Source organism: Moschus berezovskii, chromosome 1 (genome assembly GCF_049115385.1).
Source record: "Moschus berezovskii isolate FMDL1 chromosome 1, NW_MosBer_1.0, whole genome shotgun sequence".
Taxonomy (NCBI): domain Eukaryota; kingdom Metazoa; phylum Chordata; class Mammalia; order Artiodactyla; family Moschidae; genus Moschus; species Moschus berezovskii.
Window position 1 is genome coordinate 88,487,991 of NC_142460.1, and position 18,756 is coordinate 88,506,746.

At 39.2% G+C, this 18,756-nt stretch overlaps 1 protein-coding gene and 1 long non-coding RNA gene across 3 annotated transcripts in view; one reads left to right on the forward strand and one right to left on the reverse strand.

Annotated features, from left to right (window-relative positions):
- KPNA1 (karyopherin subunit alpha 1) overlaps positions 1–6,702 on the reverse strand; it is a 69,062-nt gene extending 62,360 nt beyond the window's left edge. Inside the window, exon 1 of one of the 2 annotated variants that reach the window (XM_055393912.2) lies at positions 6,528–6,702. The gene's annotated coding sequence lies outside the window, so the exon portion shown is untranslated. Of the gene's footprint in view, positions 1–6,091; positions 6,225–6,527 lie in introns of those variants that run through there. The other variant, XM_088837522.1, reaches the window with a different exon arrangement.
- A 115-nt stretch (positions 6,703–6,817) lies between these two features.
- Positions 6,818–9,466, forward strand: LOC129535575 (uncharacterized). The gene is made up of 3 exons (XR_008681686.2): positions 6,818–6,884; positions 8,330–8,359; positions 8,839–9,466. It is a non-coding gene; the product is annotated as an uncharacterized LOC129535575 (long non-coding RNA).
- The last annotated feature ends 9,290 nt before the right edge of the window (positions 9,467–18,756 follow it).

Sequence of the window (18,756 nt, forward strand, 5' to 3'; positions counted from 1 at the left end):
TTCAAAAAACTAAGATCATGGCATCCAGTCCCATCACTTCATGGCAAATAGATGGGCAAACAATGGAAACAGTGACAGATTTTCTTGGACTCCAAAATCACTGCAGATGATGACTGCAGCCATGAAACTAAAAGACGCTTGCTCCTTGGAAGAAAAGCTATGACCAACCTAGACAGCATATTAAAAAGCAGAGACATTACTTTGCCAACAAAGGGTCGTCTAGTCAAAGCTATAGTTTTTCTAGTAGTCATGTATGGATGTGAGAATTGGACCATAAAGAAAGCTGAGCGTGGAAGAACTGACGCTTTTGAACTGTGGTGTTGGAGAAGACTCAAGAGTCCCTTGGACTGCAAGGAGATCAAACCAGTCAATCCTAAAGGAAATCAGTTCTGATTATTCATTGGAAGGACTGATGCTAAAGCTTCAATAACTTTGGCCACCTGATGCAAAAAACTAACTCACTGGAAAAGATCCTGATGCTGGGCAAGATTGAAGGCAGGAGGAGAAGGAGACGACAGAGGATGAGATGGTTGGATTGTATCACTGACTCAATGGACAAGTTTAAGCAAGCTCTTGGACTTGGGTGATGGACAGGGAAGCCTGGTGTGTTGCAGTCCATGGGGTCACAAAGAGATGGATACAACTGAGCTATTGGACTGAACTGAAGCACCTCTAAGAAGCTGATTCATACAGCCCACAAGCAGGAGGTTTCAGAGACAGGAGCCCCCCCCCCCCACCAGGCATTTCTAAAAGTAGAATCAAGTGCTGTGCTCAGTCACTAGTCGTGTTCAACTCTTTGCGACCCCATGGGCTGCAGCTAGTCAGACACCTGTGTCCAAGAAATTTTCCAGGCAAGAATACTGGAGTGGGTTGCCATTTCCTACTCCAGGGGATCTTCCCCACCCAGGGATTGAACCTGTATCTCCTGCACTGGCAGGCGAATTCTTTACTACTCTGCCACCTGGCAAGTCCCATAGTGTCTATCAAAAAATAAAGATATCATAACAATGAGCTCTAAGAAATTAAAAATATGAACAGGAATTTAAAATTCAATAAGGGTTGGAAGATAACATTTTTAAAAATCTCTCAAGAAACAGAACAAAAAGACTAAGTGATGGAAAATAGGAAGGAAAAGAAAAAATTTTTTAAATGACCAAAAAATTCTAATACCCAAAAAGAACAAATCCCAAAAGAGACAAAAAAATCAAATAAGCAAGAGATTATCAAAGAAACAATGCATCAAATTTAGAATATTCATTCAATAAAAGATACCATGGATAAAACCAACAAAGATGACAGGCCAAGAGAAGGTATTTTTCAATCCTATAACCAATAAATCTCCACAAGGAACTCCTGCAAACCAAAAAGAAAGACAGGAAGGGGAGTTCCCAGGTGGCCTAATGGTTAGGATTCTAGGCTTTCAATGCCCTGGCCTGGGTTTAATCCTTGTTTGGAGAACTAAGATTCTGCAAGCTGCATAGAAGGGTGCAGACAAAAAAAAGGAAAAGAAAACCCAAAAGAAAGATAGACAAAGGACAAAACAGACAATCAACAAAAGGGAAAACCTGAATGGATACGAGATGCTCAAATTCATTAATTATCAGAGAATGTAAATTAAAACAAGACATCATTTTATACCTGACTTGCAAAAATAAACAAGCTGGATAAAGCCAAATACTGGCAAAGATATGGGCAAACAATAACCCTCACTGCTAGAAGGCACATAAGCTAGTCCTGCTATTCTATAATCCAAGATTCCCACTCTTGGGCATATATCCCAGAGAACTTCTCACACAGGTCCATAACGATGTACAAGTAAGAGTATATTTACCACAGTGTACTTGTGATGCCAGAAAGGCAACTCAGGTGTCAGTGATTAGGGAATGAGAAGTAAAATGTGCGATGTGCATATTATGGAATTCTACATTATACACAATTATATGTACACACAAAACATGAAAGTCTCCAAAACAATGCTGACTAAAAACAGTAAGAAGCCAAACAAGGTCTATAACACAATACAAAAACTAAATATACGTACACACAACACACTACATACTTCATGATTTATATATAATCACTGAATGTATCAGTCATAATGCAGTGGGTACCAACTGGAAAAGGTAATGGAAGTAGGGCTCAGAAATGAAAGAGGATTGTATAGTCTGATGACAGTGTCCAAAAATGGGAAGCATAGTTAAGCGTAACTCCTTTTACCTAAAGCCCTAATAATAATAATAAATTTCCCAAAACTAAAGGACACAAATCCCCAGCTTTCAAGGACCCACAGAGTGCCCTTAGAAAACAAAACAACAAAAAACCACATCTAGACACATTATGGAATTTCAGGGGTTTAAAATAAAACTCTAAAAGCTTCTGGAGATTGGGAAAAAGGCCGGGAAGGTCACATATAAATGAAGAACAAGAATGGCTATGGATTTCAATGGCAACATTAGAATGCAGAAAACAATGGAACTATGACTTCCAAACTTTTTAAGCTTGGATTTTTATACTCAGACAAATGATTGATGAAATGTACAGATAAAATAAAGACTTTTCTTCAGCCACACAAGATCTTAAAAACATAAAGTTTTTGCTTCCCAGGTATCCTTTCTCTGGAAGTGAAAAAAACATGGAAAATAGGAGATCCAATATTGGAGAAGGGCACAGAAAATTTTAAGGTGACATAAAGAGAAGTTTCAGGGTGACAGCTGTGCAGTAGGCCTAGAAAGTAATCAGTCCAGATTTGCTTTAAAAGGATAGAAGGTTCTAGGACAGCTGTCTCAAAATGGAAAAGGGAAAATAGGTATTACTCCTGGAAAAACAAAAATTGGTTAAAAGAAGAAATGACATCATAATATACTGCATGGTCCTGCTATAATTATTTACATAGTTATAACTAAATGCTGACATAAACATCTAAATAAAAATATTTAAAGGATATATGTAAATGTGGAAAAGTCAATAGATAATGCCAAACACTGCTGTATCAAGAAACAGCAATAGAAGCAAGTTATTTATAAATATGAAAGAGGAAACAGCTAAAAGAAATAAATAAGTAGCCTCTAAAGTGTAAAGGCTGGGACAGGGAACGGTTGTTTTACAGATACTATTCTAATTTAAAAATTGTTATTTTTTATTGCCAGTAAAGCAAGGAATTCCAATCACCTTTCAGCATTTAATAAATTAGATCTTCACAATATTATTTCTTGGTGTTAAACAAACTATATCTAGTTTGAGGAGCAGAAGACTGAACCGCAAACCAAGACAAAATCAAGCTTTAATGACTGATGAAAACATAGTACAAATAGCCCTGTGATTGAACTCCAGCTCCACAACTTAACTGTGAAGTAGGACAAGTTACTTAACCATCCTGTACATGTAACCACCTTCTCAATGTGGTTTTGCAAGGATAATTAGGTGAAAACATCTGATGTAGTACTTGACCCATCAACAGATGTTAGAGCAACTTTTGCTTGTCTTTCTGCTCCCTAGCTAAAAACCCCCATTTTGACCCCAAGCTGCCTTGCTGGTCACAGAATACAAAGACTCACGGACAACTCAGCACATATCCCTCCTCACACTGAAAAATCAATCATGATGAGTAAGCAGACTTATCTTTGTATATGAAGTGCAGCATTATTCTTATTATGTGAAGATTATCCTCATTATCCACATTTTGGATTATTGCCTGCTTTCAAACACTGTTCCAATTGGTCTAATACACTCGATCAGAACCATTTTATCACTAAGGTCTGTTGTGTAGGAGCATTATCAACTTCAAAAACAAACAAACAAAAAATTGTATGTTCCATCAGTCTTCATCCCTGCTCTGTCACTGCAAAGACTTAAAAATTTTCTAATGAAGGTCCTATCTGGCTCCCAGCTGGCTTGGGGCCACCTCCTGCTTACTGCAGCAAGAATAGAGTGAAATCAGCCCCAATCAGCTAACTGAATTCTTTACCATTTTCAATGTTTTCTTCCATTATTATGGCTGAATTCAGAATACCCTGATAAATACAAAAACCTTAAAGAGAGTAACAGGGAATTATCTTTATCATTATGTCAGTCACCTTTACTTGCATGGCCAAAAGTCTTAACTGATTTTATACAAAGCATACATACTTCAAGAAACAATCTGACAGACTTAAAAACAAAGTCATAAATCATCAAGACTTTATCATTAATTCAACAAACATTATGCTAACATACTGTAGATAAAATATATAAACCCTATTCTCAAATGAGAGGGAAAAGGTAAAAATAAGATTGAGAGCAACAGAGAACAAGTAGTCCAGAAAACAACTGAGAGCAGCAATTCCAGACTATCTGGTATAGTTTATAACACAGTTAAGGTTAAGGAAAATTATGAAAATTACCAAAGCTGAACACAGCTCTGAGCCTCCTAACAGCCAAAGTATAAAGAGAAACAGGATGGCTTACAAATAGAAATGATCTAATAAAAGCAGTCATTTGTTTTGTTTTGTTTTTAAAGCAAAGAAAGAAAGGCCTATCACTGAGGGCTTAAAAGAACTTGTCTTTAAGGTTTATACTTTATAAGGATCAGATAAATTATTTATAATTTATAAATAAATTATAAACAGTGTCTTGGGTACCAAGGAAGAGTGTTTTCATGTTCCTTTTCTCATGTTCCAATCTTAGATAAAAGTCAAAGTACAAAATATTAATTCACAGTTCTGTGAAGGAATTTCTATAAGGATCTAAAGTAACATAATGCAAGTACACTGACTTCAGGTGAAGTGTTAATTTCTATCATTTAGCTTAGTCTAGGTTTTTAGAAATGCATGTTTTGCTTCTCTACCAGACTGTAAACACTCAAGGCTTACGTTGTATGATTCCATTTGAACTTCCTTTGCGTTTTAGTACAGCTCCTGCTCAGTTATAATGACCGATAAAATGTTACGCAGTCAATATTTATAGTCATTATCTGTTAGTCTTCTCTGCAACACTATAAATCCCATGAGGACAGGAACAATGTCTTGATCATGTCCACATCCCCAGTCTCTGAGCAAAAGAATGGACCAAAAAAAGAAAACACAACCAAGAAGTATGGAAGGAGAGGAGAAATAATTCCTAAAATGGCAGTGATTCTGGTTCTAACAAGAGCTGGAACACCTAGGTAAGTTACTTAACTTCTCTAACCCTCAAAGCTTTAATCTGTAGAAAAGGAAAAAAAATAACAAACTTCAGAGTTACTGTAAGCATTAAACCTTTGACTCTACAAAAAGTATTTAGCACAGTATCTGGAAATAAGCTCATTAAACGCTACCCCTTTAACTTCTCTCAAGTTCTCCAACTAAAAATCCGGTGTTAAACACAATTGTGCCATCAAAGAATATATTATTTCAGTAAAAGTACAACAGAGTTCACCGTTCCTTTCCTTTGAAATTAAAATTTCATCTCTTCAATCTTTAAAATAGAAAGGAAATAGCTTGTGAATTACTTTCAAAATATTACAAACGCAAGAACAAGGGGGAAATGTCGTGTCTGACTCCTTTGCAACCCCGTGGCCAAGTCTCTCCCTTGAAGTAACATGAAGGGGGAGAAATCACTTACTCATCTACTGTTAAGAAACAGGTTTTTAAGGAAGTGTTTATTAAAGGAAAAGAGGGCTGAAAAAGTCAGAAATGTTATTTAATAGTATGCTTAGAAAAAATTACTTCCAAACTGTTTATTCAGAATTTAAAGCTTAAAAATCAATTATCTTGACGTCGTTTGCTTAAAAGCGGAACATTACATACTCTCATTCAAACCGAAAACATTCCTTCATGACGGCTTCCCGGACTCCAGTCATCCTTCAGTTCTCTCCTCCCATTTTGAGCTTCCCTCGCATCACCACTGACACACGCTGTGTGCAGACTAAGTTCTGTCATTCCTATAATTACCACACCCCTGCCAGTCGCTTCAGGCCCATGTTGTTATGACATCTGTAAACTGCAGTCGGCCGTCTCCACTCCCCCGGCGCCCCCAAACCTCCGGCTCTGGCTGAAACTTGTGAATTTCCGAGACCAGACCGTTCCCCACCGCCTCGGTTAGGGTTTTCACACACACCCCCGTCCCCTATTCCCACCTGACTCGGCCACGGCACTCTCTGCGCAGCCCACCCCCGCCCCCGCGCGTCTGCGTGGGGACGCGGCGCTGGCTCGGCGCTGCCTCCTCGCCGCCCCGCAGCCTCTGCGCCCGCAGTCCCCGGCGCCGCTTACAGCCCGGCTGCCGCGCCGCGCCGCGCCGCCCCGCCTCGCCCCGCCTCGCCTCCACCGGCGTTCCCGATGGCGAACACACCAGCGCTCCCCACCCCCACCGCCCCTCCGCCTGCCGCGCGGCCGTTAGGACAACCGGGCCCGTGACGCACGGACCCGCCGCGAGCGCCCAGGCCCAGGAACCCGAGCTCGGGCACAGTCGGCGGCCCGCCCTCGCCGCGGGGCCTCTCCCGGGTCCCGCCGAGGACTGCCGGATCGGCCGGCGGGAGGGGGAGGGGTCGGGGGCCGCCACAGCCCCGCACTCACCAGGTTCAAGGCAACCGATCCCGGTGCCACTTCTAGGGTGAGCTTCTGCCTCGCTCGCTCGCCTGCCGTGCGTCTTCTACACACAACCTCGAAAGAGTCGGCTTTCCGCGCGGTGCTCACCAGGCCTCGCTCGTCGCCTCCGCGGCCGCGCACCCAGCACAGCTAGACCTAGCTCAGCCGGCGTTCGCAGTGCGCCTGCGCTCGGGGGCTGGGCCGTGCGCCTGTGCGTGCCTCTCCACCACCCTGCTGCAGAGGCTGCCGGGAGATGTAGTCTTTCAACTGTCTTTTTGTGGAGGCTCTGGCGGTTAGCGGAACCAGTGAAGAGTCGGGAGTCCGGGAGAAGGTCCGATTGAGAAGGTTGGCAGTTAATGACAAGGGTTGGAGAGTCATGCTAGAGTGACAATGAAACGGTAGTTCTTAGACTGAATTGCAAAGTTATGTCTTGTCTTCGAAGCTCTTCCAGGGCGGCGGGTCGATCTTCGCTCACCTGTCTATATCTAGCCACTGACACGGTTGCTACCTAGAACACGTTTATTGAATAAATAATGGAATGAATGAAGGCTGAGGGATTTTTACAAGAGTTATAAGTCAGCGCCTCATGGCTAAGGCGTTCACGTGCAGCACGTTTGAGAAAACTTCTGGGTATATCGTTTTTGGTTCTCTCCCGTCCGCTTTGCCTGGTAATGCACTGAGCAGTACCAGAATTCAGTAAGGAGTCAAACGAAACATGAACTCTGGTTTTACTCTCAACAAATGCTCTCCAACGAAAACTTGGAGCAAATAATTGTTACTGTTAAATTTGACGGAATTCTCTTTGGGGGATTCTTTTTGAGCAGTGACTTCTAAAGAAGGACTGAAGGCAGCCAATCAGAGGTCACAAAACATAAAGTCTCACATATAACATGGTTTATCAAATCAACCTAAAACACACAAGGAGAAGCAGGGTAAAAGAAATGGGTAACTCTGTAACATTAGAGCAGGAGAGAAGACCATACTATGCAGTGTTCATTTGTCCTGGATGTCTTTCTGCCACATCAGTATTTCCCACTAAAGGTGTGTTTTCAGCATGTGTTGAGTTCGATCAAGGGCCCTGGTGAAAGGGAATGTGTTCTAAGGGAGAGACTTGGCCACGGGGTCAGACACGACTTAGCCACTAAACAATAACAAATGCCTCATCACAGCTGAGCTGAGGACAGATCACTTTATTCCAATCAGGAGCTAATATTAATATTATTCTGAGCTGGACTTTAGGGTCTGTGAAACTAGTTTCTTTCCAGTTCACCCTTTCTTCTAGTTAGGGTATCCCATAAGGGTCCTGACCAAAAGTCTAGAGTATTTACTAGGGCCACTCTTCCTTTTCGGGGCTTCCCTGATAGCTCAGTTGGTAAAGAATCCTGCAATGCAGGAGACCCCTGTTTGATTCCTGGGGCAGGAAGATCTGCTGGAGAAGGGATAGGCTACCCACTCCAGTATTCTTGGGCTTCCCTGGTGGCTCCACTGGTAAAGAATCTGCCTGCAATGTGGGAGACCTGAGTTCAATCCCTGGGCTGGGAAAATCCCCTGGAGAACAGAAAGGCTACCCACTCCAGTATTCTGGCCTGGAGAATTGCAGGGTCGCAAAGAATCAAACATGACTTTCACTTCACTCTTCCTTTTGATTCAGGCTCTTCAACCCCATGAGAAAGCCAAAAACTCTACACAGTTTTTCAGCCACTGCTTTCAGAATTAGCAATAACTTCAGGTGGAAAGATAATGGTAAACATCATGCTCACTTCTGATGGGTTCCTTTTCCTTTCTTCCAGATCTTAGACCCACAAGTTTTCACTGCTGTGGTAAGCTCCTCAGTGCCTTAATGTTTATTATATTTTGCCCAGCTGTAATCAGTGGTGGAAAGACTTGTTCAAGACAATAGTAGTCCATTGCTGAAGCAGAATTCCTATAAATATGTTACTTTTACAAAAATGTTATTGTACCATACATAGTGTTTTGTTAGCTAATGTCTCTCTGACTAAATCTTTTTGTATTTAAAATTTTTTAAGTTTGTATTATAGAACAATGGTTTTGCTATTACAAACAATGCTGTTATGAATGTTCTTGTATGTATCTTCCTGGGTACAGGGAAAATGCTAGATCCTAAGACACTGCATATTAAACTTTACTAGATGTGGTAGGCAGAATTCTAAGATGGCCCCCATGGTCTTTGCCACTTGCTTTTGCCCTCCCCTTCGAGTGTGGGCAGGACCTATGACTTACTTCTGGCCAACAGAATATGGTAAAAGTGATTACGTTTCATTATATGCCCCTATCTTAGCTGACTGGAGTTAGACACACTGCTACTGGCCTTTGAAGATGCAACCTTTCATGTTGAGAACTGCCTATGGAGAAGGCCTGGTGGCAGGGAAATGTAGATGGTTTCTAGAACCTGGGTGCAACCAGTCAGAAGCCTCAACCCTACAACCACAAGGAAATGAATTCTGCCAACAATCTGAGAGCACTTAGAAGTGGATTCTTTTTCAATCAAGCCTCCAGAGGAGACGACAACCTAACACCTTGATTGCAACTTTGTGAGACCTTGAATAGAGAACCAGTTCAACTGTGCCTGTAACCCTAGCTCACAGAAACTGTTAAATAATAAATGTGTTTTAAGACAGTGTTTCTGATAATTGTTCCACAGCAATGGAAAACTAATATACTAGATATTGTCCGATCACTTCACAAGTGGTTATGCCTGCTTCTACTCCACAAGCAGTGTGGACTAAAATTCTCTTTTCTGAACATGACTAAGAAAATAACTTGTGAGAAGAATACAATTTTTCATAACAATATTTTTGTTTCTGTTTTGGCAACTTATTTTAACTTTTTTTAGAAACTCTTGCATATTCAAATTTTATCAGCTATATTATAGCTCCAAAATCACTGCAGATGATGATTACAGCCATTAAATTAAAAGATGCTTACTCCTTGGAAGGAAAGTTATGACCCACCTAGACAGCATACTAAAAAGCAGAGACATTACTTTTCCAACAAAGGTCCATCTCGTCAAGGCTATGGTTTTTCCAGTGGTCATGTATGGATGTGAGAGTTGGACTATAAAGCAAGCCGAGCGCTGAAATATTGATGCTTTTGAACTGTGGTATTGGAGAAGACTCTTGAGAGTTCCTTGGATTGCAAAGAGATCCAACCAGTCCATCCAAAAGGAGATCAGTCCTGGGTATTCACTGGAACAACTGAGGTTGAAGCTGAAAATCCAATATTTTGGCCACCTGATTCAAAGAGCTGACTCACTGGAAAAGACCCTGATGCCGGAAAAGATTGAGGGCAGGGGGAGAAGGGGACAACAGAGGATGAGATAGTTGGATGGCATCACCGACTCAATAGACATGGGTTTGGGTATACTCTGGGAGTTGGTGATGGATAGGGAGGCCTGGCGTGCTGCGGTTCATGGGGTTTCAAAGAGTCGGACATGACTGAGTGACTGAACTAAACTGAATATTATAATATATTCTTAAGATACATAAATGAATGAATTTTGTAAAGGAGAATATAAATACAATAGAACTATTTAAAAAGATATTCTATCTCAGGATGGTAGAAATAAATGAAGCAGAGAGGAAAAAAGAAAAAAGAATGAAAAGAAATGAAGGCAACCTCAGGGACCTCTGGGACAATGTGAAACACCCCAACATTCATAGGAGTCCCAGAAGAAGAAGACAAAAAGAAAGGCCATGAGAAAATACTTGAGGAGATAATAGTTGAAAACTTCCCTAAAATGGGGAAGGGAATAGTCACACAAGTCCAAGAAACCCAGAGAGTCCCAAACAGGATAAACCCAAGGCAAAACACCCCAAGACACAAGACACATATTAATCAAATTAACAAAGATCAAACATGAAGAACAAATATTAAAAGCAGCAAGGGAAAAACAACAAATAACACGCAAGGGGATTCCCATAAGGATAACAGTTAATCTTTCGATAGAAACTCTTCAGGCCAGAAGGGAATAGCAGGACATACTTAAAATGATGAAAGAGAAAAACCTACAACCCAGATTACTGTACCCAGCAAGGATCTCATTCAGATAGGAGGAGAATTCAAAAGCTTTCAGTTCAGTATCAGTATCAGTTCAGTCGCTCAGTCGTGTCCAACTCTTTGCAACCCCATGAATAACACCACGCCAGGCCCCCCTGTCCATCACCAACTCCTGGAGTTCAGTCAGACTCATGCCCATCGAGTCAGTGATACCATTCAGCCATCTCATTCTCTGTCATCCCCTTCTCCTCCTGCCCCCAATCCCTCCCAGCATCAGAGTCTTTTCCAGTGAGTCAACTCATCGCATAAGGTGGCCAAAGTATTGGAGCTTCAGCTTTAGCATCAGTCCTTCCAATGAACACCTAGGACTGATCTCCTTTAAAATGGACTGGTTGAAAAAAAAAAAAAGGACTGGTTGGATCTCCTTGCAGTCCAAGGGACTCTCAAGAGTCTTCTCCAGCACCACAGTTCAAAAGCATCAATTCTTCGGCGATCAGCTTTCTTCACAGTCCAACTCTCACATCCATACACGACCACGGGAAAAACCATAGCCTTGACTAGACGGACTTTGGTTGGCAAAGTAATGTCTCTGCTTTTTAATATGCTATCTAGGTTGGTCATAACTTTCCTTCCAAGGAGTAAGCATCTTTTAATTTCATGGCTGCAATCAGCATCTGCCGTGATTTTGGAGCCCCCAAAAATAAAGTCTGACACTGTTTCCACTGTTACAGTATAGAGATTCCTTAAAAAACTGGAAATAGAACTGCCATATGACCCAGCAATCCCACTGCTGGGCATACACACCGAGCAAACCAGAATTGAAAGAGACACGTGTACCCCATTGTTCATCATAGCACTGTTTATAATAGCCAGGACATGGAAGCAACCTAGATGTGCATTCGCAGATGAATGGATAAGAAAGTTGTGGTACGTATACACAATGGAATATTACTCAGCCATTAAAAAGAATACATTTGAATCCATTCTAATGAGGTGGATGAAACGAGCCTATTATACAGAGTGAAGTAAGCCAGAAAGAAAAACACCAATACAGTATCCTAACACACATATATGGAATTTAGAAAGATGGTAACAATAACCGTATATGCAAGATAGCAAAAGAGACACAAATGTATAGAACAGTCTTTTGGACTCTGTGGGAGAAGGTGAGGGTGGGATGATTTGGGAGAATAGCATTGAAACGTGTATATTAACATAATGAAACAGATCACCAGTTCAGGTTTGATTCATGAGACAGGGTGCTGAGGGCTGGTGCACTGGGATGACCCAGAAGGATGGGATGGGGAGGGAGGTGGGAGCGGGTTCGGGATGGGGAACGCATGTAAACCCATGGCTGATTCATATCAATGTATGGCAGAAACCACTACAATACTGTAATTAGCCTCCAACTAAAATAAATAAATTTAAAAAAATAAAAATAAAAAGATATTCTATCTCATTAAAAAAACAATGATATGTTTTTGTCCTGTGATACAATGGGATGTTTTTATACTTTCTTGTTTCCTTTTTCATCAATATTTCTCTGAACTGCCTGAAACTTTAAGATATCTATTATTTTACATAATGGTAAAACTGAATATAGACAAACATAAAATTACTTTTGACTTGCAGCTCTGTTTCTCTGCCTGCATAGTACTAATTCTTGCTATTGTTGGTACAAATGAGTGTTTGAGCAAAGAAGAGTTAGGATTTTAATTATTAGTGCAGCACATTTTTAAAATTGTAGGAATTTACTTCCAGTTCTCCCAAATGTCCACCAATTTTGTATATACAAACTTACTTTGGTAAATCAACTGTTTGTCAGTCAGGTCCTTTGCATCTGTAAATTCAGTTCAGTTCAGTCGCTCAGTTGTGTCCAACTCTGCCACCCCATGGACTGTAGCACGCCAGGCTTCCCTGTTCATTACCAACTCCCAGAGCTCACCCAAACTCATGTCCATAGAATCGGTGATGCCATCCAACCATCTCATTCTCTGTCATCCCCTTCTCCTCTTCCTTCAGTCTTTCCCATCATCAGGGTCCTTTCCAGTGAGTCAGTTCTTCGCATCAGGTAGCCAAAGTACTAGAGTTTCAGCTTCAGCATCAGTCCTTCCAATGAATATTCAGGACTGATTTCCTTTGGAATGGACTGATTGGATCTCCTTGCAGTCCAAGGGACTCTCAAGAGTCTTCTCCAACACCACAGTTCAAAAGCATCAATTCTTTGGTGCTCAGCTTTCTTTATAGTACAACTCTCACATCCATACATGTAAATTAACTATCTCCATATCTAAAATGCCCATTGTTTTTAAAACACTCTGAAGCATATTGTATGTCTTCAAAAGTTAGATCTCTCTTCCCAGGGAAAGTGGTTTTAAAGCATACAAGTAATTTGAACTTGTGAAGTTGAAGTTAGATTCCAAATGAATTTACAGTTTTAGTGAAGAAATTCAGAAAATTCTGTTTAATGTGGTTGATGTTTTCTTTTTTTAAAAAAAATGTATTTTTGGCTGAGCTGGGTCTTCAGGATTTTCTCTAGTTGTGGCAGGGCGCAGGCTACTCTCTAGTTGTGGTGCACAGGCTTCTCATTGCAGTGGTTTCTCTTGTTGCAGAGCACAGGCTCTATGACACATGAGCTTGAGTAGTTGTCTCACAGGGCTCTAGAGTACAGGCTCAGTAGTTGTGGCACATGGGCTCAGTTGCTGCACAGCATGTGGGATCTTCCCGAATCAGGGATTGAATCAGTGTCTTCTGTGTTGGCAGGTGGAGTCTTTACCACTGAGCTACCTGGAAGCCCTGCTTTTTCCTAAGGACCTTTTTTTTTAAAAAAAAAAAGTCTGAAACAGTCTTATTTCCAACAAATTGGTTTCTTATTTTTTGAAGTTTTGTCACAATATGCATATAATATTGACTAATTCAGGTTCAGTTGGTTCATCCTTTTCTAGACTCCTTTGGGCCTCTTCAAGGATTATTAGACAATTTTGGAGAACCAGCATGTTAATTTGTTTCACTGTAATTATTCTCTCTTTATATAAATTTACATATTTGGGGGGTTGTCAATACATATACATTTGATATATGTATTCAAAATACACATATTCTCAAGTTTCCATATTGGCACAGGTCTGTTTTGGAGCTTTCTATCCTGTTTAGTTGGTCTCTTTGTCTATCCCTACACCAATAACACATCTTAATAACTGTAGTAGTATAATAAGTCATAGTACATTACAGGTCAAGTCACCTCCACTTTGTTTTTCTTCATTAAAATTGCCTTGGATCTTCTTGGACCTTTTTGTTTAATATTTTTTATAATTACTCCATCAGCTCCTATGAAGAAAACCTCTTAAGATTTTTGATTGAAATTATATTGAATTGATGAGATTAAGTTTTTGGAGAATACACATCTCTATTACCTTGAGGCTTCCTCTTAATGAGATATAGTATATCGCTCCATTATTTAGGTCATCTTTGATTCCTTTCAATGATGTTTTGTCATTTTTTCATGAAATGTTTATATATCTTTTGTAAATTTAATTCTAGTTGTATTATTTTTTCTGTTGCTATTATATAAAAAAAGCCTTTACATTTACGGTTTCTCATGCATAGAAATGAAAGTGATTTATATAAATTCCTATTTAGAATTTTGCAGGATGATTTTATTAATTCTAGTAATTTGTCTCCAGATTTTCTTGGACTTTCTATAGACAATCATATTTCCAGTGATTTAATGACATTTTTGTTTTTCCATTTTTAGTCTTTTGGTTTGTTCTTTACTGTGCTTGACAGGAGCTCTAATACACTGCTGAAGATAAATGGTGATAGGAAACAGCATTGTCTCATTCCTGATTTTGTAGGGAATCACTCTAATGTTTTACCACGAAATATGATGCTTGCTCTAGGTTTTTGGTAGATATCCTTTTATAAATTCTTTATCAAATGATTTCTCTATATATAGTCAAATGAACATACCCTTTTATATAGTTATATAGTGAGTTACATCAATAGATATTCTAAAGTTAACCTATATTTGCATTTCTGAAAGAAACCCAACTCGACCATAATTTATACAGAACTGAATTACATTTCTTAATATTTTGATTAGAATTTGTGAATCTATTTATGTAAATGAGTATCTGTACTTTTCCTATCTTGTACTGTTGTCTATTTTTGGTATCATGATTAAACTAACTCTGATTTTTTTTTTTTTGCCTCTTCTCCAATTTGCCCTTTTTTGGATTTTTTAGCTACTTTTTTTTTTTTGCCTACTATTTAGAAGTTAGGTACTTTACTTCCCTCAGTGGCTGTCCTTAAATTTTTAAACTTAATAATGCTAATCTCTTGAACAACACAAGGACTTTAAATCCCTTTTAACTACTTAACTGTATTCATTACTCCACCATTTTACTTTTTTATATGGTTCTTTTTCTTCAGTGTTTTATTTCAGTCTTATTTAATCTCCAAATTATTAGTTGTTTATAGACAATGACTGTTTACCATTTACATGTTTATCATATTTTGTTTATCCTGCCTTCTTGCAGCCTAAATTTTTGTGTTTTCCACCTCCTCCCTGAGTTATATCCTTTAAATATTAAATTCCTTAATGAAAATTTATCTACTGTTGGTAAATTCCATTCTTGGTGGACTGAGAGTGTCTTTATTCAAAAATTATGGCAAAATAAAGTTTGGCTAATTATGGAATTCTAGGTTAATAGTTCATTTTTCTCAGCCCTTTGAAAATATTACACTAATGCCTTCAGGCTTCAGGATTAGTTTTCTATTACTGTCATAACAAATTAGCACAACTTTAGGGATTTAAAAGAGCACAACTATACTGCTTCGTAGTTCTATAGGTCAGAAGTCATGTATAGCACTCACTGGGCTAAAATCAAATGTTAGCAGGCTTCACTCCTTTCTGGAAGCTTTTGAGTCCATTTCCTTGTTCACTCCAGGTATTGACAGAATTCAGTTCCATGCAGTTAAAGGATTAAGATCTCAGTTTCCTTGCTGGTTGTCAGTTAAAGGCCACCCTTAGCTCCTAGAAGCTTCCCACTGGTCCTTGCACATAGTCCCCTACATCTCAGAACAAGCACAGGGCATCAAACTCTTCTCATGCTGCCATCCCTGAGGTGATTAGATTAGGCCCACCTGGATAATCCTGGTAACTCTTCCCATCTGAAGGGTAACTTTAATCACATCTGCAAAATGACTTTTGCCATGTAAGGTAATAAATTCACAGATTCAGGAGGTGAAGGTGTGGACATGTTTGCAAGGGTAAAGGGAGGACGTTATATTGCCTACAACAAGAAATATGTTGTCAGTCTAATTGTTCCTTTGTAGGTGACTTGAATGACTGTCCTCTCTGCCTGCTTTTAAGTTCACCTCTTTGGTGGCCTACAGTTTCAATATGTTTCTCGGTATGAATTTGTTTTTTTTTCTTTATCCTTGTGAACACTGCCTGTTCTCCATCATGTTTTGAAATCTCTGTTAAACATAAGCTAGATCTTACAGATCAGTCCTCTCACCCTTGACTCTGTACCACAGCCTCATGCACAGACCTGTGAACACATCAGCCCTCATGTCTAAGCTCCATTCCTGAAAACAGTCACCCCATGACCATTCTTGATGTAGGCTGTGGAACATTCCACCCTTGAAAGGAAATGCCTGAGGAAGAGGCCTAATCAAGCCCTGGAAACAGACTTGGAAATATTTAGCCAGGAAATTAGAATTTCCAGGTACCCAGCAGGTGGCTTAGAAGTGAGGTGTGCAGGTCCCAGATGGATACATTCTCTTGACCCCATGCATTCCTCACCTTGTGGAGATAGGCACGGCCAGATGGAGGTCAGAGTGAAATCCTCTCAAACTGGAAGTCCATGGTGGGATGCCTCTTGCCTCAAATTCATGGGCAGAACCATATGAGAAGACAGATATGCTTCTTTCAAGATGAAGAATGCTGGTTAACATAAGATGAGGAAGAAGTATTCTAGATAAGAGGTTGAGGATAAGAGGGTCGGGAAATTCTGGAAGTGTAGAGAAATATTGATCTCAGAATAGGAAAGAGACACCTGCTGAGATTAGCTGGCTACTACATGGCAGAAATCTGGTCAAGTATGAGCTCAGTCAGTAGATTCAGGCTTTTTAAGAATGTTGCACAAGATACTCTTCCAACTCTGCTCCCAGTGTGCTCTATCCTTAATTTACCTAACTTAAAAATTCTTCAGGTCTCAACCTCAGTTTCATTTTCTTTTAGAAGGACTTCCTCCCAACCCCAGATTCATGTATCCCTCTCCTCCTCAAACTAGTACAGCCACTATGGAGAACAGTGTGGAGATTCCTCAAAAAACTGGAAATAGAACTGCCATATGATCCAGCAATCGCACTTCTGGGCATACACACCGAGGAAACCAGAATTGAAAGAGACACATGTACTCCAGTGTTCATCGCAGCACTGTTTATAATAGCCAGGACATGGAAGCAACCTAGATGTCCATCTGCAGACGAATGGATAAGAAAGCTTTGGTACATATACACAATGGAGTATTACTCAGCCATTAAAAAGAATGCATTTGAATCAGTTCTAATGAGGTGGATGAAACTGGAGCCTATTATACAGAGTGAAGTAAGACAGAAAGAAACGCACCAATACAGTATACTAACACATATATATGGAATTTAGAAAGATGGAAATATAACCCTGTATACGAGACAGCAAAAGAGACACAGTTGTATCGAACAGTCTTTGGGACTTTGTGGGAGAGGGTGAGGGTGGGATGATTTGAGAGAATGACATTGAAACATGTATGTTGTCATATGTGAAACGAATCAGCAGTTCAGGGTCAATGCATGTTACAGGATACTCGGGGCTGGTGTGCGGGGATGACCCAGAGGGAGGATAAAGGGAGGAGGGAGGTGAGAGGGGGGTTCAGGAGGGGGAACTCATGTACACCTGGGGTGAATTCATGTCAGTGTAGGGCAAAACCAACCAATATAATATTGTAAAATAAAAAAAAATAAATTAAAAAAAGTAAAATTGAGATGGATCTAAAAAAAAAACAAACACTATCTAATAGTCAATGTTCAGATTTCCATGATTGCCTTAAACTATGGACTTTTTTCCTTAAAATCTGTTTGCTCAAATCAGGATTAAATAAGACTATGAAATGAATTTAAATTTCTTTTATCTATCTTGTCCATGCCATTAATTATTATTAATATTTAATATGTATTTCTAGTTATTGAAAGTGAGATATGCTGAACAAATTTTGAGGCAAATAAAAAAGATTTCTGAAAGTCAAAAAAAAAAAAAAGAAACCAATAAAGCAATTTAAAATATTGAAAAAAATAAATAAATAAAATAAAATAGTAATTCATTAATAGTATACAGTATGTTAAGAATAACTGATGAACTGATATATCTATAATATTTATTTTGCTTCTCTATGAACAGGTATCTTTTTATTTCATACAATTCATATTGCACTGTAACTCTTAGTAGAATTAAAATTTTTTTTCACATAGATCCAATTTATTTCTTATATTTTTTTAACTGTTTTATCTTTTCTTTGTATTTTCTTAGCAGTAATTATTTGTCTATAAGAAAGCAATCAATTTGGGGACATTAATTTTGTAACCAAAGATTTTACTGCATTTTCTCTTTGTGTCTAATAGCTTTTTAGTTATGTCTCTTGGGTTTATGGTTATAAAACCATATCATTTTCAAGTAATGATAATTTTGTATTTTCCTTTCTATTTTTTGCCTCATTTATTTCTCTTGCTTAATGACAATGGTCAATCTTTTTCAGAAAAATATTAACTAATAGAATACACTTCATTGTAATAAACTTTTTTTTTAATCACACACACACACAAAAAAATTATTCCAAAGAATTTGTAATTCCTCTTTGTTATACCAAGTCACACTTGTTAAGCTGTCCATAGCTGCCTTTCTGATTATTTAGGTTGGAAGCTTTAGGAAGATACTTGTCTTGTCCAGCATCATATTCCCAGCACCTAGAAAGTGACTGAAACACATCTAGTGACCAAGATATATTGGATGAATTAATAATTTTGCCTCATGGTGCTTGAGTGGCATTGGTAGAAAAAGCTCTACTGATCCAAAAAGGGGATCAGTAGAATATCAGCCTTATGGTATCCTTTCGCTCCAAATAATTTCATTTTACACATAATTTTCAGAGCCAGTTAC